The sequence below is a fragment of the Ipomoea nil genome, unplaced genomic scaffold (genome assembly GCF_001879475.1).
Source record: "Ipomoea nil cultivar Tokyo-kokei standard unplaced genomic scaffold, Asagao_1.1 scaffold0715, whole genome shotgun sequence".
NCBI lineage: Eukaryota > Viridiplantae > Streptophyta > Magnoliopsida > Solanales > Convolvulaceae > Ipomoea > Ipomoea nil.
The window spans coordinates 401,510-423,735 of record NW_017617143.1 but is presented as its reverse complement, the minus strand read 5'-3'; the positions used below and the strand labels follow the sequence as shown (position 1 = coordinate 423,735).

General features: G+C 32.9%; 17 non-coding genes across 17 annotated transcripts; all 17 read right to left on the bottom strand.

Moving 5' to 3' along the window:
* Positions 1–5,712: 5,712 nt before the first annotated feature.
* Positions 5,713–5,786, bottom strand: TRNAQ-UUG. Its single transcript has one exon. It is a non-coding gene; the product is annotated as a tRNA-Gln (tRNA).
* An 867-nt stretch (positions 5,787–6,653) lies between these two features.
* TRNAQ-UUG lies at positions 6,654–6,727 on the bottom strand. Its single transcript has one exon. It is a non-coding gene; the product is annotated as a tRNA-Gln (tRNA).
* An 884-nt stretch (positions 6,728–7,611) lies between these two features.
* TRNAR-UCG lies at positions 7,612–7,685 on the bottom strand. Its single transcript has one exon. It is a non-coding gene; the product is annotated as a tRNA-Arg (tRNA).
* An 887-nt stretch (positions 7,686–8,572) lies between these two features.
* On the bottom strand, positions 8,573–8,645 carry TRNAR-UCG. Its single transcript has one exon. It is a non-coding gene; the product is annotated as a tRNA-Arg (tRNA).
* An 891-nt stretch (positions 8,646–9,536) lies between these two features.
* TRNAR-UCG lies at positions 9,537–9,610 on the bottom strand. Its single transcript has one exon. It is a non-coding gene; the product is annotated as a tRNA-Arg (tRNA).
* Positions 9,611–10,368: 758 nt separating this feature from the next.
* Positions 10,369–10,442, bottom strand: TRNAR-UCG. The gene has a single exon. It is a non-coding gene; the product is annotated as a tRNA-Arg (tRNA).
* Positions 10,443–11,309: 867 nt separating this feature from the next.
* On the bottom strand, positions 11,310–11,383 carry TRNAQ-UUG. Its single transcript has one exon. It is a non-coding gene; the product is annotated as a tRNA-Gln (tRNA).
* A 756-nt stretch (positions 11,384–12,139) lies between these two features.
* TRNAR-UCG lies at positions 12,140–12,213 on the bottom strand. The gene has a single exon. It is a non-coding gene; the product is annotated as a tRNA-Arg (tRNA).
* Positions 12,214–13,084: 871 nt separating this feature from the next.
* Positions 13,085–13,158, bottom strand: TRNAQ-UUG. The gene has a single exon. It is a non-coding gene; the product is annotated as a tRNA-Gln (tRNA).
* An 870-nt stretch (positions 13,159–14,028) lies between these two features.
* Positions 14,029–14,102, bottom strand: TRNAR-UCG. The gene has a single exon. It is a non-coding gene; the product is annotated as a tRNA-Arg (tRNA).
* An 886-nt stretch (positions 14,103–14,988) lies between these two features.
* On the bottom strand, positions 14,989–15,061 carry TRNAR-UCG. The gene has a single exon. It is a non-coding gene; the product is annotated as a tRNA-Arg (tRNA).
* An 892-nt stretch (positions 15,062–15,953) lies between these two features.
* TRNAR-UCG lies at positions 15,954–16,027 on the bottom strand. The gene has a single exon. It is a non-coding gene; the product is annotated as a tRNA-Arg (tRNA).
* A 1,876-nt stretch (positions 16,028–17,903) lies between these two features.
* TRNAR-UCG lies at positions 17,904–17,977 on the bottom strand. Its single transcript has one exon. It is a non-coding gene; the product is annotated as a tRNA-Arg (tRNA).
* Positions 17,978–18,868: 891 nt separating this feature from the next.
* TRNAR-UCG lies at positions 18,869–18,942 on the bottom strand. The gene has a single exon. It is a non-coding gene; the product is annotated as a tRNA-Arg (tRNA).
* Positions 18,943–19,832: 890 nt separating this feature from the next.
* On the bottom strand, positions 19,833–19,906 carry TRNASTOP-UCA. Its single transcript has one exon. It is a non-coding gene; the product is annotated as a tRNA-Sec (tRNA).
* A 934-nt stretch (positions 19,907–20,840) lies between these two features.
* Positions 20,841–20,914, bottom strand: TRNAR-UCG. The gene has a single exon. It is a non-coding gene; the product is annotated as a tRNA-Arg (tRNA).
* Positions 20,915–21,802: 888 nt separating this feature from the next.
* TRNAR-UCG lies at positions 21,803–21,876 on the bottom strand. The gene has a single exon. It is a non-coding gene; the product is annotated as a tRNA-Arg (tRNA).
* Between the last annotated feature and the right edge of the window lie 350 nt (positions 21,877–22,226).

Sequence of the window (22,226 nt, the reverse complement as noted above, 5' to 3'; positions counted from 1 at the left end):
CAGGCGGCGGATTTCTTTTTGGCAGACGACTTCGCTCCGGCAGATGGTGGCTCTCATTCGGCGTTGTATGCAGGCCGGGGACGTGCAGCAGGTTCGCATACGGATGGTGGTCGTGGCAGCAACAATTCCGGCAGATCAGGGAGAGGTGGCCGTGGCAGTCACTCTGGCAGAAATGGTCGCGGTGGTAGAGGAGGTCCCCGATGCCAAATATGCCGTTCTCACGGCCACACGGCCCTCTACTGCTACAAGCGGTATTCCGCACCACCACCACCACCGGCGCAGGACAATATGGCGGTCTCGGGTGATCCGGCCGGCAACGTCACCACCCCGGCGGAGTCATGGTATCCGGACACCGGAGCCACCGCTCACGCCACGCCGGACGCCGGCATGCTGAGTCACGTGGAGGAATATGTTGGCCCGGACACGCTCCGGGTTGGAAACGGTACAGGTTTGGCAATCTCGCAGATTGGTCATGCGTCTATTCCATCTGAGTCAAAACACTTAATCATGTCAAATGTGTTGCACGTCCCTAACTTAACAGTCCCGTTACTTTCTGTCCAAAAATTTGCAAATGACAATCATGTATATTTTGAATTTCATGGAAATTGATTTTTTGTGAAGGATTCCAAAACCAGGGTCACGCTGCTTAAAGGTCCAACCGCGGGCGGTCTATACAAATTGCCCGTATCTCATTCCCACTTTGCGTTTGTGAGTTCCCGTGCTACGCCGGCCGTGTGGCATCGTAGGCTTGGTCACCCGCATAGTGTGGTCCAAAACAAAATTCTACAAAGCTGTCCTGTTCAAGTCAATAATTCCAAAGAGTTGGGGTCGTGCACGGCTAGCCATCTCGGCAAGTCTTCCCGTTTCAAGTTAGATAGCATTCAAAATAATAGTCAAAATGTATTAGATCTATTATTTACTGATATCTGGGGCCCAGCTCCTGTAGTGTCGAATAGTGGCTATCGCTATTTTTTATTGTTTGCTGATGACTTCACACGGTTTACCTGGTTTTATCCACTACGGGTAAAATCAGATATCTATAAAAGTTTTGACTCGTTTCGTCTGTTGGTAGAGCGGCAGTTCTCGCGCTCTATCAAGTCAATCCAATCAGATTTAGGGGGTAAATACAGAAAATTACATACAACCTTTGAATCCTTGGGAATTGAACATCGGCAGTCTTGCGCATATACGCATGAACAAAATGGAAAAGTTGAACGCCGTAACAGACACATTGTCGAAACGGGGTTAGCTCTTCTTGCTCAAAGCTCTGTCCCGCAAGAATATTGGGACTACGCTTTTGAGACTGCCACCCGTTTAATTAACTACCTTCCCACCTCAGTCTTAAAGTTTGAAAGCCCATACTATCGCCTCTACAAAAAATCACCCCCTTACCAATTTCTTCGTGTCTTCGGGTGCCAATGTTACCCTCATCTACGGCCGTATAATCGGCACAAGATGGAGTATCGTTCCACTCCGTGCGTCTTCTTAGGTTACCCACCGTCCTATAGGGGATATAGATGCATCGATCCAATCAGTGGGAAAACCTATATCTGTCGCCATGTGCGGTTTGACGAGAATGTGTTTCCCTTTGCAACAGGTTCTGTGCAGGCTCAGGAACCTACACCTGCGTCTCTACCTTGGGCATCCGCACCCGTGTCACCGGTGCAATCTTGTCAACTTATGCCAACTCCGGACCCTGAACCGGTCCCACTGGCCCAAGAAGCACCTTTGTTGGCTATTGAGCCAAGTGCACCACGACGGGGCCGGAAACGGACCACTGTCCAACCTCTGGCTATGCGCCTCCGGCGTATGACTCGGGGTAATAATGAAGAATTTCATGCTCTAACTGCAACAACTGATCCAACATGCTACTCCCAAGCTGTAGGTCATCCACAGTGGCGTGACGCAATGGATCAAGAGTTCAATGCTCTTCTTCACAACAACACATGGCGATTAGTTCCCCCGGACTAATGGGTCATTGGGTGCAAATGGGTCTTCCGTACGAAACGGACTGCCGATGGCTCGATTGAACGATATAAAGCTCGGTTAGTTGCCAAAGGCTTCAATCAAGTCGCAGGGGAGGACTTCTTTGATACGTTCAGTCCGGTTGTCAAACCCACGACTGTCCGCATCTTATTTTCGTTAGCTGTCTCGAAAAATTGGACACTACGTCAGCTGGACGTCCACAACGCCTTCCTGAATGGCCATTTAGCCGAGACGGTATACATGAAACAACCTCCCGGATATGAAGATCCAACACATCCCGATCACGTCTGTCTTTTGCAGCGGTCTCTATATGGGCTCAAACAGGCCCCAAGGGCCTGGTTCAAGAGACTACACGATTTTTTGCTAACTGCAGGTTTTGCATCATCCAAAACTGATGTCTCATTATTCTACCACTCGGCGGGTGCATCTAAAGTCTTTTTACTCGTCTATGTGGATGACATCATCATGATGGGAAGTGACGCCGCCTTAGTTGAGTCCTTGCTACGGCGTCTTGCATCGGCATTCAAGATTAGAGACCTTGGCACACCTGGGTTCTTCTTGGGCATCGAGACAGTCTCGACTACTGGCGGGATGATTTTGTCACAGCATCGGTACATGGTGGATTTACTTCATCGTTCTGGGATGACGGATTGCAAACCACTTACTACCCCGACATCCATTACACAAGCCGTCACACCGTCCGAGCAGCCTTTTGAAAACCCTACGCAGTATCGGCGGATTGTTGGCGCCCTGCAGTACTTGACTATCACTCGACCGGATCTCGCATATGCTGTCAATCGCCTATGTCAATTCATGCACTCTCCTACTGATGACCACTGGGCAATGGTGAAACGTGTCTTGCGCTATATCAAGGGCACTCTTCATTACGGGCTCCGATTCTCTCCTTCCGCTTCTAGTGACATCCACGCCTACTCCGACTCTGACTGGGCTGGGTGTCCGGTAGACAGGAAAAGCACCAGTGGCTATGCCGTCTTTCTCGGAAGTAATCTTGTTTCCTGGCTCTCCCGGAAACAGCGCACCGTAGCTCGCTCTTCCACTGAGGCGGAGTATAAAGCCCTAGCTGACGTTGCTGCTGAAGTCACCTGGATGGTATCGCTGTTACAGGAACTTGGGATACACACTGGGCACCCCTCCCACTTATGGTGTGATAATCTTGGTGCTACGTACTTGTGTGCTAATCCTGTGTTCCATGCTCGGACGAAGCACGTTGAGATAGACTACCACTTTGTTCGTGACAAGGTGGCCTCCGGCGATTTCGTGGTCAACTTCGTCTCCACCAAGGATCAGCTAGCCGATATTCTCACCAAACCACTTTCTGGACCTCGGTTTACACTTTACAGCTCTACGAGACAAGCTCAACATTGTGAATCATCAATCTTGTGCTTGAGGGGGTGTATTAGTGTTACTATTATTATTATTATTTGATTACATGTAACATAGTTAGTATTTGTGTGGTTCTATAATTAGTCTTATAATTCTAGTCTATTAGTCAGGAGTGTTTAGTGGTGAGACTAGATATACTCATGTGTAATTGGTTTCAGTTTGAATTGAATGAATTATCTTTTCTAATCAATCTCACATCTATGTAATATCAAGTATCATGGTACAAGACCATGTGTGACAAAAGAAGGTGTTAGCACCACAGTGGGAGTCGAATCCACGACCTTCTAATCCGAAGTCAGACGCGATAATCCATTGCGCTATGCGATCATACATATATACTTTTAAAATAATATAGTTAATTTAGAATATTTAACCATTGTTGTCAACAAGTGCACGTATATGTCGAATATACGCCGCGCAGAGCATATACAATATATCTTTTGATAACACTTGAGACCTTGTACAATATATTAGTTGCGGCCTATATATACATTTTTATAAATTATATTAAGTTATGAATTGTATAATATTAAATTTTATAATATTATAATTATAAAATAAAAATATCACAAATAAATTATATTAATGATAAATACAAATTAAAAAATTATAATTATATCACAATTTACAAAATTAAAATATAATTATCTTTATTGAAAGCCAAAAATCATTGTGGAATAAATTATGAAGCTAGAAAGAAGCCTGGGGGGACATAGTCCCAACACATAGTGTTAGCATAAAAAAGCAACCCTTTTATTTCTACCAATAAATGATGGCAGGCCCAAATACCTTCCAAAATTGTCAGCGTTGGGCACACCAAGCAGCCCCGCAACCTGATCACGTGTATCCTCCGTGGTATTCCTACTAAAAGAGATATTGAATTTATGGAAATATAATTATCTAAACATATTATATTCGAATTATTATTTTTAGATTACGAAAGAACTTTACAAAGATTATCTAAGGGTAAATCTCACATCTATGTAATATCAAGTAAAGAAAATAAGATAAATCATTGTACAAGACCATGTGTGACAAAAGAAGGTGTTGGCAGAGTATTTATTTTATATGATATTTTTAATTGTAAGATTCCTGGAATGGCAAGAAAATCATCCTCACTCTCCCAAGGAAATCTGCATCGTGTAAAGTTAATGAGTCTATTTGACGATTTTTCCTTTTTGTTGGAGAAGAGTTTATGTATTAGGATTTTACCTTTTTGTTGGGGAAGAGTTTATGTTTATGTTTTTCTTAGAGTTTATCTAAGGGTAAATCTCACATCTATGTAATATCAAGTAAAGAAAATAAGATAAATCATTGTACAAGACCATGTGTGACAAAAGAATGTGTTGGCAGGGTTTTCCTTAAAGCGAAATAATTTAAGCAACCACAGTGGGAGTTGAACCCACGACCTTCTGAACCGAAATTAGACGCGCTAATCTACTGCGCTATGCTGTCATACATATATACTTTTAAACTGATATTGTTAATTTAGAATATTTAACCATTGTTGTCAACAAGTGCACGTATATGTCGAATTTACGCCGCGCAGTGCATATACAATATATCTTTTGATAACACTTGAGACCTTGTACGATATATTAGTTGCGGCCTATATATACATTTTTATAAATTATATTAAGTTATGAACTGTATAATTTTAAATTTTATAATATTATAATTATAAAATAAAAATATGTCAAATAAATTATATTAATGTTAAATACAAGTTAAAAAAATTATAATTATATCACAATTTACAAAATTAATATATAACTATCTTTTTTGAAAGCCAAAAATCATTGTGGAATTAATTACGAAGCTAGAAAGAAGCCAGGGGGACATAGTACCAACACATAGTGCTAGCATGAAAACGCAATCCTTTTATTTCTACCTAAAAATGATGGCAGGCCCAAATACCTTCCAAAATTGTCAGCGTAGGGCACACCAAGCAGCCCCGCAACCTGATCACGTGTATCCTCCGTGGTATTCCTACTAAAAGAGATATTGAATTTATGGAAATATAATTATCTAAAAATATTACATTCGAATTATTATTTTTGTATTACGAAAGAACTATACAAACATTATCTAAGGGTAAATCTCACATCTATGTAATATCAAGTAAAGAAAATAAGATAAATCATTGTATAAGACCATGTGTGACAAAAGAAGGTGTTGGCAGTAATTGTAAGATTCCTTGAGTCACTCTCCTTGTTAACTATTTTTCCTTTTTGTTGGGGAAGAATTTATGTTTTAGGATTTTTCCTTTTTGTTGGGGAAGAGTTTATGTTTAAAGTTTTTCTTAAAGGGAAATAATTTAAACGACCACAGTGGGAGTCGAACCCACGACCTTCTGATCCAAAATCAGACGCGCTAATCCACTGCGCTATACAGTCATACATACATACTTTTAAACTAATATTGTTAATTTAGAATTTTCAATCATTGTTGTCAACAAGTGAACATATATGTCGAATATACGCCGCACAGTGCATATACAATATATCATTTGATAACCCTTGAGACCTTGTACGATATATTAGTTGCGGCCTATATATATATTTTTATAAATTATATTAAGTTATGAACTGTATAATTTTAAATTTTATAATATTATAATTATAAAATAAAAATATGTCAAATAAATTATATTAATGTTAAATACAAGTTAAAAAAATTATAATTATATCACAATTTACAAAATTAATATATAACTATCTTTTTTGAAAGCCAAAAATCATTGTGGAATTAATTACGAAGCTAGAAAGAAGCCAGGGGGACATAGTACCAACACATAGTGCTAGCATGAAAACGCAATCCTTTTATTTCTACCTAAAAATGATGGCAGGCCCAAATACCTTCCAAAATTGTCAGCGTAGGGCACACCAAGCAGCCCCGCAACCTGATCACGTGTATCCTCCGTGGTATTCCTACTAAAAGAGATATTGAATTTATGGAAATATAATTATCTAAAAATATTACATTCGAATTATTATTTTTGTATTACGAAAGAACTATACAAACATTATCTAAGGGTAAATCTCACATCTATGTAATATCAAGTAAAGAAAATAAGATAAATCATTGTATAAGACCATGTGTGACAAAAGAAGGTGTTGGCAGTAATTGTAAGATTCCTTGAGTCACTCTCCTTGTTAACTATTTTTCCTTTTTGTTGGGGAAGAATTTATGTTTTAGGATTTTTCCTTTTTGTTGGGGAAGAGTTTATGTTTAAAGTTTTTCTTAAAGGGAAATAATTTAAACGACCACAGTGGGAGTCGAACCCACGACCTTCTGATCCAAAATCAGACGCGCTAATCCACTGCGCTATACAGTCATACATACATACTTTTAAACTAATATTGTTAATTTAGAATTTTCAATCATTGTTGTCAACAAGTGAACATATATGTCGAATATACGCCGCACAGTGCATATACAATATATCATTTGATAACCCTTGAGACCTTGTACGATATATTAGTTGCGGCCTATATATATATTTTTATAAATTATATTAAGTTATGAACTGTATAATTTTAAATTTTATAATATTATAATTATAAAATAAAAATATGACAAATGAATTATATTAATGTTAAATACAAGTTAAAAAAATTATAATTATATCACAATTTACAAAATTAAAATATAATTATCTTTTTTTAAACCCAAAAATCATTGTGGAATTAATTACGAAGCTAGAAAGAAGCCAGGGGGACATAGTCCCAACACATAATGTTAGCATGAAAACGCAACCCTTTTATTTTTACCTATAAACGGTGGCAGGCCCAAATACCTTCCAAAATTGTCAGCGTTGGGCACATAAAGCAGCCCCGCAACCTGATCACGTGTATCCTCCGTGGTATTCCTACTAAAAGAGATATTGAATTTATGGAAATCTAATTATCTAAACATATTACATTCGAATTATTATTTTTAGATTACGAAAGAACTTTACAAACATTATCTAAGGGTAAATCTCACATCTATGTAATATCAAGTAAAGAAAATAAGATAAATCATTGTACAAGACCATGTGTGACAAAAGAAGGTGTTGGCAGTAATTGTAATGGCAAGAAAATCATCTTCACTCTCCCAAGGAAATCTGCATCGATTTTTCCTTTTTTTTTTGGAGAAGAGTTTGTGTTTTAGGATTTTTCCCTCTTTGCTGGGGAAGAGTTTATGTTTAAAGTTTTTCTTAAAGGGAAATAATTTCAGCGACCACAGTGGGAGTCGAACCAACAACCTACTGATTCGAAATCAGATGCGCTAATCCACTGCGCTATACGGTCATACATATATACTTTTAAACTAATATTGTTAATTTAGAATATTTAATCATTGTTGTCAACAAGTGAACGTATATGTCGAATATACGCCGCGCAGTGCATATACAATATATCATTTGATAACACTTGAGACCTTGTACGATATATTAGTTGCGGCCTATATATACATTTTTATAAATTATATTAAGTTTTGAACTGTATAATTTTAAATTTTATAATATTATAATTATAAAATAAAAATATGACAAATAAATTATATTAATGTTAAATACAAGTTAAAAAAAATAATAATTATATCACAATTTACAAAATTAAAATATAATTATCTTTTTTTTTAAACCAAAAAATCATTGTGGAATTAATTACGAAGCTAGAAAGAAGCCAGGGTGACATAGTCCTAACACATAGTGTTAGCATGAAAACGCAACCCTTTTATTTTTACCTATAAACGATGGTAGGCTCAAATACCTTCCAAAATTGTCAGCGTTGGGCACATCAAGCAGCCCCGCAACCTGATCAGATGTATCCTCCGTGGTATTCCTACTAAAAGAGATATTGAATTTATGGAAATCTAATTATCTAAACATATTACATTCGAATTATTATTTTTAGATTACGAAAGAACTTTACAAACATTATGTAAGGGTAAATCTCACATCTATGTAATATCAAGTAAAGAAAATAAGATAAATCATTGTACAAGACAATGTGTGACAAAAGAAGGTGTTGGCAGTAATTGTAAGATTCCTGGAAAGGAAATCTGCATCGTGTAAAGTGTCTATTTGACGATTTTTCCTTTTTGTTGGGGAAGAGTTTATGTTTTAGGATTTTTCCTTTTTGTTGGGGAAGTGTTTATGTTTAAAGTTTTTTTTAAAGGGAAATAATTTAAGCGACCACAGTGGAGTCGAACCCACGACCTTCTAATCCGAAGTCAGACGCGCTAATCCACTGCACTATACGGTCATACATATATAGTTTTAAACTAATATTGTTAATTTAGAATATTTAATCATTGTTGTCAACAAGTGAACGTATATGTCGAATATACGCCGCGCAGTGCATATACAATATATCATTTGATAACACTTGAGACCTTGTACGATATATTAGTTGCGGCCTATATATACATTTTTATAAATTATATTAAGTTATGAACTGTATAATTTTAAATTTTATAATATTATAATTATAAAATAAAAATATGACAAATAAATTATATTAATGTTAAATACAAGTTAAAAAAATTATAATTATATCACAATTTACAAAATTAAAATATAATTATCTTTTTTGAAAGCCAAAAATCATTGTGAAATTAATTACGAAGTTAGAAAGAAGACAGGGGGACATAGACCCAACACATAGTGTTAGCATGAAAAAGCAACCCTTTTATTTCTACCTATAAACGATGGCAGGCCCAAATACCTTCCAAAATTGTCAGCGTTGGGCACACCAAGCAGCCCCCAACCTGATCACGTGTATCCTCCGTGGTATTCCTACTAAAAGAGATATTGAATTTATGGAAATATAATTATCTAAACATATTACATTCGAATTATTATTTTTAGATTACGAAAGAACTTTACAAACATTATCTAAGGGTAAATCTCACATCTATGTAATATCAAGTAAAGAAAATAAGATAAATCATTGTACAAGACCATGTGTGACAATTGTAAGATTCCTGGAATGGCAAGAAAATCATCTTCACTCTCCAAGGAAATCTGCATCGTGTAAAGTGTCTATTTGACGATTTTTCCTTTTTGTTGGGGAAGAGTTTATGTTTTAGGATTTTTCCTTTTTGTTGGGGAAGTGTTTATGTTTAAAGTTTTTTTTAAACGGAAATAATTTAAGCGACCACAGTGGGAGTCGAACCCACGACTTTCTGATCCGAAGTCAGACGCGCTAATCCACTGCGCTATACAGTCATACATATATTGTTTTAAACTAATATTGTTAATTTAGAATATTTAATCATTGTTGTAAACAAGTGAACGTATATGTCGAATATACGCCGCGCAGTGCATATACAATATATCATTTGATAACACTTGAGACCTTGTACGATATATTAGTTGCGGCCTATATATACATTTTTATAAATTATATTAAGTTTTGAACTGTATAATTTTAAATTTTATAATATTATAATTATAAAATAAAAATATGACAAATAAATTATATTAATGTTAAATACAAGTTAAAAAAAAATAATAATTATATCACAATTTACAAAATTAAAATATAATTATCTTTTTTTTAAACCAAAAAATCATTGTGGAATTAATTACGAAGCTAGAAAGAAGCCAGGGTGACATAGTCCTAACACATAGTGTTAGCATGAAAACGCAACCCTTTTATTTTTACCTATAAACGATGGTAGGCCCAAATACCTTCCAAAATTGTCAGCGTTGGGCACATCAAGCAGCCCCGCAACCTGATCAGATGTATCCTCCGTGGTATTCCTACTAAAAGAGATATTGAATTTATGGAAATCTAATTATCTAAACATATTACATTCGAATTATTATTTTTAGATTACGAAAGAACTTTACAAACATTATGTAAGGGTAAATCTCACATCTATGTAATATCAAGTAAAGAAAATAAGATAAATCATTGTACAAGACCATGTGTGACAAAAGAATGTGTTGGCAGGGTTTTCCTTAAAGCAAAATAATTTAAGCAACCACAGTGGGAGTTGAACCCACGACCTTCTGAACCGAAATTAGACGCGCTAATCTACTGCGCTATGCGGTCATACATATATACTTTTAAACTGATATTGTTAATTTAGAATATTTAACCATTGTTGTCAACAAGTGCACGTATATGTCGAATTTACGCCGCGCAGTGCATATACAATATATCTTTTGATAACACTTGAGACCTTGTACGATATATTAGTTGCGGCCTATATATACATTTTTATAAATTATATTAAGTTATGAACTGTATAATTTTAAATTTTATAATATTATAATTATAAAATAAAAATATGTCAAATAAATTATATTAATGTTAAATACAAGTTAAAAAAATTATAATTATATCACAATTTACAAAATTAATATATAACTATCTTTTTTGAAATCCAAAAATCATTGTGGAATTAATTACGAAGCTAGAAAGAAGCCAGGGGGACATAGTACCAACACATAGTGCTAGCATGAAAACGCAATCCTTTTGTTTCTACCTAAAAATGATGGCAGGCCCAAATACCTTCCAAAATTGTCAGCGTAGGGCACACCAAGCAGCCCCGCAACCTGATCACGTGTATCCTCCGTGGTATTCCTACTAAAAGAGATATTGAATTTATGGAAATTTAATTATCTAAAAATATTACATTCGAATTATTATTTTTATATTACGAAAGAACTATACAAACATTATCTAAGGGTAAATCTCACATCTATGTAATATCAAGTAAAGAAAATAAGATAAATCATTGTATAAGACCATGTGTGACAAAAGAAGGTGTTGGCAGTAATTGTAAGATTCCTTGAGTCACTCTCCTTGTTAACTATTTTTCCTTTTTGTTGGGGAAGAATTTATGTTTTAGGATTTTTCCTTTTTGTTGGGGAAGAGTTTATGTTTAAAGTTTTTCTTAAAAGGAAATAATTTAAACGACCACAGTGGGAGTCGAACCCACGACCTTCTGATCCAAAATCAGACGCGCTAATCCACTGCGCTATACAGTCATACATACATACTTTTAAACTAATATTGTTAATTTAGAATTTTCAATCATTGTTGTCAACAAGTGAACATATATGTCGAATATACGCCGCACAGTGCATATACAATATATCATTTGATAACCCTTGAGACCTTGTACGATATATTAGTTGCGGCCTATATATACATTTTTATAAATTATATTAAGTTATGAACTGTATAATTTTAAATTTTATAATATTATAATTATAAAATAAAAATATGACAAATGAATTATATTAATGTTAAATACAAGTTAAAAAAAATTATAATTATATCACAATTTACAAAATTAAAATATAATTATCTTTTTTTAAACCCAAAAATCATTGTGGAATTAATTACGAAGCTAGAAAGAAGCCAGGGGGACATAGTCCCAACACATAATGTTAGCATGAAAACGCAACCCTTTTATTTTTACCTATAAACGGTGGCAGGCCCAAATACCTTCCAAAATTGTCAGCGTTGGGCACATCAAGCAGCCCCGCAACCTGATCACGTGTATCCTCCGTGGTATTCCTACTAAAAGAGATATTGAATTTATGGAAATCTAATTATCTAAACATATTACATTCGAATTATTATTTTTAGATTACGAAAGAACTTTACAAACATTATGTAAGGGTAAATCTCACATCTATGTAATATCAAGTAAAGAAAATAAGATAAATCATTGTACAAGACCATGTGTGACAAAAGAATGTGTTGGCAGGGTTTTCCTTAAAGCGAAATAATTTAAGCAACCACAGTGGGAGTTGAACCCACGACCTTCTGAACCGAAATTAGACGCGCTAATCTACTGCGCTATGCGGTCATACATATATACTTTTAAACTGATATTGTTAATTTAGAATATTTAACCATTGTTGTCAACAAGTGCACGTATATGTCGAATTTACGCCGCGCAGTGCATATACAATATATCTTTTGATAACACTTGAGACCTTGTACGATATATTAGTTGCGGCCTATATATACATTTTTATAAATTATATTAAGTTATGAACTGTATAATTTTAAATTTTATAATATTATAATTATAAAATAAAAATATGTCAAATAAATTATATTAATGTTAAATACAAGTTAAAAAAATTATAATTATATCACAATTTACAAAATTAATATATAACTATCTTTTTTGAAATCCAAAAATCATTGTGGAATTAATTACGAAGCTAGAAAGAAGCCAGGGGGACATAGTACCAACACATAGTGCTAGCATGAAAACGCAATCCTTTTATTTCTACCTAAAAATGATGGCAGGCCCAAATACCTTCCAAAATTGTCAGCGTAGGGCACACCAAGCAGCCCCGCAACCTGATCACGTGTATCCTCCGTGGTATTCCTACTAAAAGAGATATTGAATTTATGGAAATATAATTATCTAAAAATATTACATTCGAATTATTATTTTTATATTACGAAAGAACTATACAAACATTATCTAAGGGTAAATCTCACATCTATGTAATATCAAGTAAAGAAAATAAGATAAATCATTGTATAAGACCATGTGTGACAAAAGAAGGTGTTGGCAGTAATTGTAAGATTCCTTGAGTCAGTCACTCTCCTTGTTAACTATTTTTCCTTTTTGTTGGGGAAGAATTTATGTTTTAGGATTTTTCCTTTTTGTTGGGGAAGAGTTTATGTTTAAAGTTTTTCTTAAAGGGAAATAATTTAAACGACCACAGTGGGAGTCGAACCCACGACCTTCTGATCCAAAATCAGACGCGCTAATCCACTGCGCTATACAGTCATACATATATACTTTTAAACTAATATTGTTAATTTAGAATTTTCAATCATTGTTGTCAACAAGTGAACATATATGTCGAATATACGCCGCACAGTGCATATACAATATATCATTTGATAACCCTTGAGACCTTGTACGATATATTAGTTGCGGCCTATATATACATTTTTATAAATTATATTAAGTTATGAACTGTATAATTTTAAATTTTATAATATTATAATTATAAAATAAAAATATGACAAATGAATTATATTAATGTTAAATACAAGTTAAAAAAAATTATAATTATATCACAATTTACAAAATTAAAATATAATTATCTTTTTTTAAACCCAAAAATCATTGTGGAATTAATTACGAAGCTAGAAAGAAGCCAGGGGGACATAGTCCCAAAACATAATGTTAGCATGAAAACGCAACCCTTTTATTTTTACCTATAAACGGTGGCAGGCCCAAATACCTTCCAAAATTGTCAGCGTTGGGCACATAAAGCAGCCCCGCAACCTGATCACGTGTATCCTCCGTGGTATTCCTACTAAAAGAGATATTGAATTTATGGAAATCTAATTATCTAAACATATTACATTCGAATTATTATTTTTAGATTACGAAAGAACTTTACAAACATTATCTAAGGGTAAATCTCACATCTATGTAATATCAAGTAAAGAAAATAAGATAAATCATTGTACAAGACCATGTGTGACAAAAGAATGTGTTGGCAGTAAAATCATCTTCACTCTCCCAAGGAAATCTGCATCGATTTTTCCTTTTTTTTTTGGAGAAGAGTTTGTGTTTTAGGATTTTTCCCTCTTTGCTGGGGAAGAGTTTATGTTTAAAGTTTTTCTTAAAGGGAAATAATTTCAGCGACCACAGTGGGAGTCGAACCAACGACCTACTGATTCGAAATCAGATGCGCTAATCCACTGCGCTATACGGTCATACATATATACTTTTAAACTAATATTGTTAATTTAGAATATTTAATCATTGTTGTCAACAAGTGAACGTATATGTCGAATATACGCCGCGCAGTGCATATACAATATATCATTTGATAACACTTGAGACCTTGTACGATATATTAGTTGCGGCCTATATATACATTTTTATAAATTATATTAAGTTTTGAACTGTATAATTTTAAATTTTATAATATTATAATTATAAAATAAAAATATGACAAATAAATTATATTAATGTTAAATACAAGTTAAAAAAAATAATAATTATATCACAATTTACAAAATTAAAATATAATTATCTTTTTTTTAAACCAAAAAATCATTGTGGAATTAATTACGAAGCTAGAAAGAAGCCAGGGTGACATAGTCCTAACACATAGTGTTAGCATGAAAATGCAACCCTTTTATTTTTACCTATAAACGATGGTAGGCTCAAATACCTTCCAAAATTGTCAGCGTTGGGCACATCAAGCAGTCCCGCAACCTGATCAGATGTATCCTCCGTGGTATTCCTACTAAAAGAGATATTGAATTTATGGAAATCTAATTATCTAAACATATTACATTCGAATTATTATTTTTAGATTACGAAAGAACTTTACAAACATTATGTAAGGGTAAATCTCACATCTATGTAATATCAAGTAAAGAAAATAAGATAAATCATTGTACAAGACAATGTGTGACAAAAGAAGGTGTTGGCAGTAATTGTAAGATTCCTGGAAAGGAAATCTGCATCGTGTAAAGTGTCTATTTGACGATTTTTCCTTTTTGTTGGGGAAGAGTTTATGTTTTAGGATTTTTCCTTTTTGTTGGGGAAGTGTTTATGTTTAAAGTTTTTTTTAAAGGGAAATAATTTAAGCGACCACAGTGGAGTCGAACCCACAACCTTCTAATCCGAAGTCAGACGCGCTAATCCACTGCGCTATACGGTCATACATATATAGTTTTAAACTAATATTGTTAATTTAGAATATTTAATCATTGTTGTCAACAAGTGAACGTATATGTCGAATATACGCCGCGCAGTGCATATACAATATATCATTTGATAACACTTGAGACTTTGTACGATATATTAGTTGCGGCCTATATATACATTTTTATAAATTATATTAAGTTATGAACTGTATAATTTTAAATTTTATAATATTATAATTATAAAATAAAAATATGACAAATAAATTATATTAATGTTAAATACAAGTTAAAAAAATTATAATTATATCACAATTTACAAAATTAAAATATAATTATCTTTTTTGAAAGCCAAAAATCATTGTGAAATTAATTACGAAGTTAGAAAGAAGACAGGGGGACATAGACCCAACACATAGTGTTAGCATGAAAAAGCAACCCTTTTATTTCTACCTATAAACGATGGCAGGCCCAAATACCTTCCAAAATTGTCAGCGTTGGGCACACCAAGCAGCCCCCAACCTGATCACGTGTATCCTCCGTGGTATTCCTACTAAAAGAGATATTGAATTTATGGAAATATAATTATCTAAACATATTACATTCGAATTATTATTTTTAGATTACGAAAGAACTTTACAAACATTATCTAAGGGTAAATCTCACATCTATGTAATATCAAGTAAAGAAAATAAGATAAATCATTGTACAAGACCATGTGTGACAATTGTAAGATTCCTGGAATGGCAAGAAAATCATCTTCACTCTCCCAAGGAAATCTGCATCGTGTAAAGTGTCTATTTGACGATTTTTCCTTTTTGTTGGGGAAGAGTTTATGTTTTAGGATTTTTCCTTTTTGTTGGGGAAGTGTTTATGTTTAAAGTTTTTTTTAAACGGAAATAATTTAAGCGACCACAGTGGGAGTCGAACCCACGACTCTCTGATCCGAAGTCAGACGCGCTAATCCACTGCGCTATACAGTCATACATATATTGTTTTAAACTAATATTGTTAATTTAGAATATTTAATCATTGTTGTAAACAAGTGAACGTATATGTCGAATATACGCCGCGCAGTGCATATACAATATATCATTTGATAACACTTGAGACCTTGTACGATATATTAGTTGCGGCCTATATATACATTTTTATAAATTATATTAAGTTTTGAACTGTATAATTTTAAATTTTATAATATTATAATTATAAAATAAAAATATGACAAATAAATTATATTAATGTTAAATACAAGTTAAAAAAAAATAATAATTATATCACAATTTACAAAATTAAAATATAATTATCTTTTTTTTAAACCAAAAAATCATTGTGGAATTAATTACGAAGCTAGAAAGAAGCCAGGGTGACATAGTCCTAACACATAGAGTTAGCATGAAAACGCAACCCTTTTATTTTTACCTATAAACGATGGTAGGCCCAAATACCTTCCAAAATTGTCAGCGTTGGGCACATCAAGCAGCCCCGCAACCTGATCAGATGTATCCTCCGTGGTATTCCTACTAATAGAGATATTGAATTTATGGAAATCTAATTATCTAAACATATTACATTCGAATTATTATTTTTAGATTACGAAAGAACTTTACAAACATTATGTAAGGGTAAATCTCACATCTATGTAATATCAAGTAAAGAAAATAAGATAAATCATTGTACAAGACAATGTGTGACAAAAGAAGGTGTTGGCAGTAATTGTAAGATTCCTGGAAAGGAAACCTGCATCGTGCAAAGTGTAAGTGTCTATTTGACGATTTTTCCTTTTTGTTGGGGAAGAGTTTATGTTTTAGGATTTTTCCTTTTTGTTGGGGAAGTGTTTATGTTTAAAGTTTTTTTTAAAGGGAAATAATTTAAGCGACCACAGTGTAGTCGAACCCACGACCTTCTAATCCGAAGTCAGACGCGCTAATCCACTGCGCTATACGGTCATACATATATAGTTTTAAACTAATATTGTTAATTTAGAATATTTAATCATTGTTGTCAACAAGTGAACGTATATGTCGAATATACGCCGCACAGTGCATATACAATATATCATTTGATAACCCTTGAGACCTTGTACGATATATTAGTTGCGGCCTATATATACATTTTTATAAATTATATTAAGTTATGAACTGTATAATTTTAAATTTTATAATATTATAATTATAAAATAAAAATATGACAAATGAATTATATTAATGTTAAATACAAGTTAAAAAAAATTATAATTATAACACAATTTACAAAATTAAAATATAATTATCTTTTTTTAAACCCAAAAATCATTGTGGAATTAATTACGAAGTTAGACAGAAGACAGGGGGACATAGACCCAACACATAGTGTTAGCATGAAAAAGAAACCCTTTTATTTCTACCTATAAACGATGGCAGGCCCAAATACCTTCCAAAATTGTCAGCGTTGGGCACACCAAGCAGCCCCCAACCTGATCACGTGTATCCTCCGTGGTATTCCTACTAAAAGAGATATTGAATTTATGGAAATATAATTATCTAAACATATTACATTCGAATTATTATTTTTAGATGACGAAAGAACTTTACAAACATTATCTATGGGTAAATCTCACATCTTTGTAATATCAAGTAAAGAAAATAAATCTCACATCTATGTAATATCAAGTAAAGAAAATAAGATAAATCATTGTACAAGACCATGTGTGACAAAAGAAGGTGTTGGCAGTAATTGTAAGATTCCTGGAATGGCAAGAAAATCATCTTCACTCTCCCAAGGAAATCTGCATCGTGTAAAGTGTCTATTTGACGATTTTTCCTTTTTGTTGGGGAAGAGTTTATGTTTAATGTTTTTCTTAAAGAGAAATAATTTCAGCGACCACAGTGGGAGTCGAACCCACGACCTTCTGATCCGAAGTCAGACGCGCTAATCCACTGCGCTATACGGTCATACATATATACTTTTAAACTAATATTGTTAATTTAGAATATTTAATCATTGTTGTCAACAAGTGAACGTATTTGTCGAATATACACCGCGCAGTGCATATACAATATATCATTTGATAACACTTGAGACCCTGTACGATATATTAGTTGCGGCCTATATATACATTTTTATAAATTATATTAAGTTATGAACTGTATAATTTTAAATTTTATAATATTATAATTATAAAATAAAAATATGACAAATAAATTATATTAATGTTAAATACAAGTTAAAAAAATTATAATTATATCACAATTTACAAAATTAAAATATAATTATATTTTTTGAAAGCCAAAAATCATTGTGAAATTAATTACGAAGTTAGAAAGAAGCCAGGGGGACATAGACCCAACACATAGTGTTAGCATGAAAAAACAACCCTTTTATTTCTACCTATAAACGATGGCAGGCCCAAATACCTTCCAAGATTGTCAGCTTTGGGCACACCAAGCAGCCCCGCAACCTGAGAACGTGTATCCTCCGTGGTATTCCTACTAAAAGAGATATTGAATTTATGGAAATCTAATTATCTAAACATATTATATTCGAATTATTATTTTTAGATTACGAAAGAACTTTACAAACATTATCTAAGGGTAAATCTCACACCTATGTAATATCAAGTAAAGAAAATAAGATAAATCATTGTAAAAGACCATGTGTGACAAAAGAAGGTGTTGGCAGTAATTGTAAGATTCCTGGAATGGCAAGAAAAAGGAAATCTGCAGTAAAGTGTCTATTCGATGATTTTTCCTTTTTGTTGGGGAAGAGTTTATGTTTTAGGATTTTTCCTTTTCGTTGGGGAAGAGTTTATGTTTAAAGTTTTTCTTAAAGGGAAATAATTTCAACAACCACAGTGGGAGTCGAACCCACAACCTTCTGATCCGAAGTCAAACGCGCTAATCCACTGCGCTGTACGGTCATACATATATACTTTTAAACTAATATTGTTAATTTAGAATATTTAATCATTGTTGTCAACAAGTGAACGTATATGTCGAATATACGCCGCGCAGTGCATATACAATATATCATTTGATAACACTTGAGACCTTGTACGATATATTAGTTGCGGCCTATATATACATTTTTATAAATTATATTAAGTTATGAACTGTATAATTTTAAATTTTATAATATTATAATTATAAAATAAAAATATGACAAATAAATTATATTAATGTTAAATACAAGTTAAAAAAAATTATAATTATATCATAATTTACAAAATTAAAATATAATTATATTTTTTGAAAGCCAAAAATCGTTGTGAAATTAATTACGAAGTTAGAAAGAAGCCAGGGGGACATAGACCCAACACATAGTGTTAGCATGAAAAAACAACCCTTTTATTTCTACCTATAAACGATGGCAGGCCCAAATACCTTCCAAGATTGTCAGCTTTGGGCACACCAAGCAGCCCCGCAACCTGATCACGTGTATCCTCCGTGGTATTCCTACTAAAAGAGATATTGAATTTAAGGAAATATAATTATCTAAACATATTACATTCGAATTATTATTTTTAGATTACGAAAGAACTTTACAAACATTATCTAAGGGTAAATCTCACATCTATGTAATATCAAGTAAAGAAAATAATATAAATCATTGTAAAAGACCATGTGTGACAAAAGAAGGTGTTGGCAGTAATTGTAAGATTCCTGGAATGGCAAGAAAAAGGAACTGCAGTAAAGTGTCTATTCGATGATTTTTCCTTTTTGTTGGGGAAGAGTTTATGTTTTAGGAATTTTCCTTTTCGTTGGGGAAGAGTTTATGTTTAAAGTTTTTCTTAAAGGGAAATAATTTCAACAACCACAGTGGGAGTCGAACCCACGACCTTTTGATCTGAAGTAAGACACTCTAATCCACTGCGCTATACGGTCATACATATATAATTTTAAACTAATATTGTTAATTTAGAATATTTAATCATTGTTGTCAACAAGTGAACGTATATGTCGAATATACGCAGCGCAGTGCATATACAATATATCATTTGATAACACTTGAGACCTTGTACGATATATTAGTTGCGGCCTATATATACATTTTTATAAATTATATTAAGTTATGAACTGTATAATTTTAAATTTTATAATATTATAATTATAAAATAAAAATATGACAAATAAATTATATTAATGTTAAATACAAGTTAAAAAAATTATAATTATATCACAATTTACAAAATTAAAATATAATTATCTTTTTTTAAACCCAAAAGTCATTGTGGAATTAATTACGAAGCTAGAAAGAAGCCAGGGGGACATAGTCCCAACACATAGTGTTAGCATGAAAACGCAACCCTTTTATTTTTACCTATAAACGATGGCAAGCCCAAATACCTTCCAAAATTGTCAGCGTTGGGCACATCAAGGAGCCCCGCAACCTGATCACGTGTATCCTCCGTGGTATTCCTACTAAAAGAGATATTGAATTTATGGAAATATAATTATCTAAACATATTACATTCGAATTATTATTTTTAGATTACGAAAGAACTTTACAAACATTATCTAAGGGTAAATCTCACATCTATGTAATATCAAGTAAAGAAAATAAGATAAATCATTGTACAAGACCATGTGTGACAATTGTAAGATTCCTGGAATGGCAAGAAAATCATCTTCACTCTCCCAAGGAAATCTGCATCGTGTAGAGTTAATGAGTCACTCTCCCAAGGAAATCTGCATCGTGTAAAGTGTCTATTTAACGATTTTTCCTTTTTGTTGGGGAAGAGTTTATGTTATAGGATTTTTCCTTTTTGTTGGGGTAGAGTTTATGTTTAAAGTTTTTCTTAAACGGAAATAATTTAAGCGACCATAGTGGGAGTCAAACCCACAACCTTCTGATCCGAAATCAGACGTGCTAATCCACTGCGCTATACGGTCATACATATATAATTTTAAACTAATATTGTTAATTTATAATATTTAATCATTGTTGTCATCAAGTGAACCTATATGTCGAATATACGCCGCGCAGTGCATATACAATATATCATTTGATAACACTTGAGACCTTGTACGATATATTAGTTGCGGCCTATATATACATTTTTATAAATTATATTAAGTTATGAGCTGTATAATTTTAAATTTTATAATATTATAATTATAAAATAAAAATATGACAAATAAATTATATTAATGTTAAATACAAGTTAAAAAAATTATAATTATATCACAATTTACAAAATTAAAATATAATTATCTTTTTTGAAAGCCAAAAATCATTGTGAAATTAATTACGAAGCTAGAAAGAAGCCAGGGGGACATAGACCCAACATATAGTGTAAGCATGAAAAAGCAACCCTTTTATTTCTACCTATAAACGATGGCAGGCCCAAATACCTTCAAAAATTGTCAGCGTTGGGCACACCAAGCAGCCCCGCAACCTGATCACGTGTATCCTCCGTGGTATTCCTACTAAAAGAGATATTGAATTTATGGAAATATAATTATCTAAACATATTACATTCGAATTATTATTTTTAGATTACGAAAGAACTTTACAAACATTATCTAAGGGTAAATCTCACATCTATGTAATATCAAGTAAAGAAAATAAGATAAATCATTGTACATGACCATGTGTGACAAAAGAAGGTGTTGGCAGTAATTGTAAGATTCCTCGAATGGCAAGAAAAAGGAAATCTGCATCGTGTAGACTTAATGAGTCACTCTCCAAAGGAAATCTGCATCGTGTAAAGTGTAAAGGGAAATAATTTAAGCGACCACAGTGGGATTCAAACCCACGACCAAGGGAAATAATTTTAGCGACCACAATGGGATTCAAACCCACGACCTTCTGATCCGAAGTCAGACGCGCTAATCCACTGCGCTATACAGTCAAACATATATAACTTTAAACTAATATTGATAATTTAGAATATTTAATCATTGTTGTCAACAAGTGAACGTATATGTCGAATATACACTGCGCAGTGCATATACAATATATCATTTGATAACACTTGAGACCCTGTACGATATATTAGTTGCGGCCTATGTATACATTTTTATAAATTATATTAAGTTATGAACTGTATAATTTTAAATTTTATAATATTATAATTATAAAATAAAAATATGACAAATAAATTATATTAATGTTAAATACAAGTTAAAAAAAATTATAATTATATCACAATTTACAAAATTAAAATATAATTATATTTTTTGAAAGCCAAAAATCATTGTG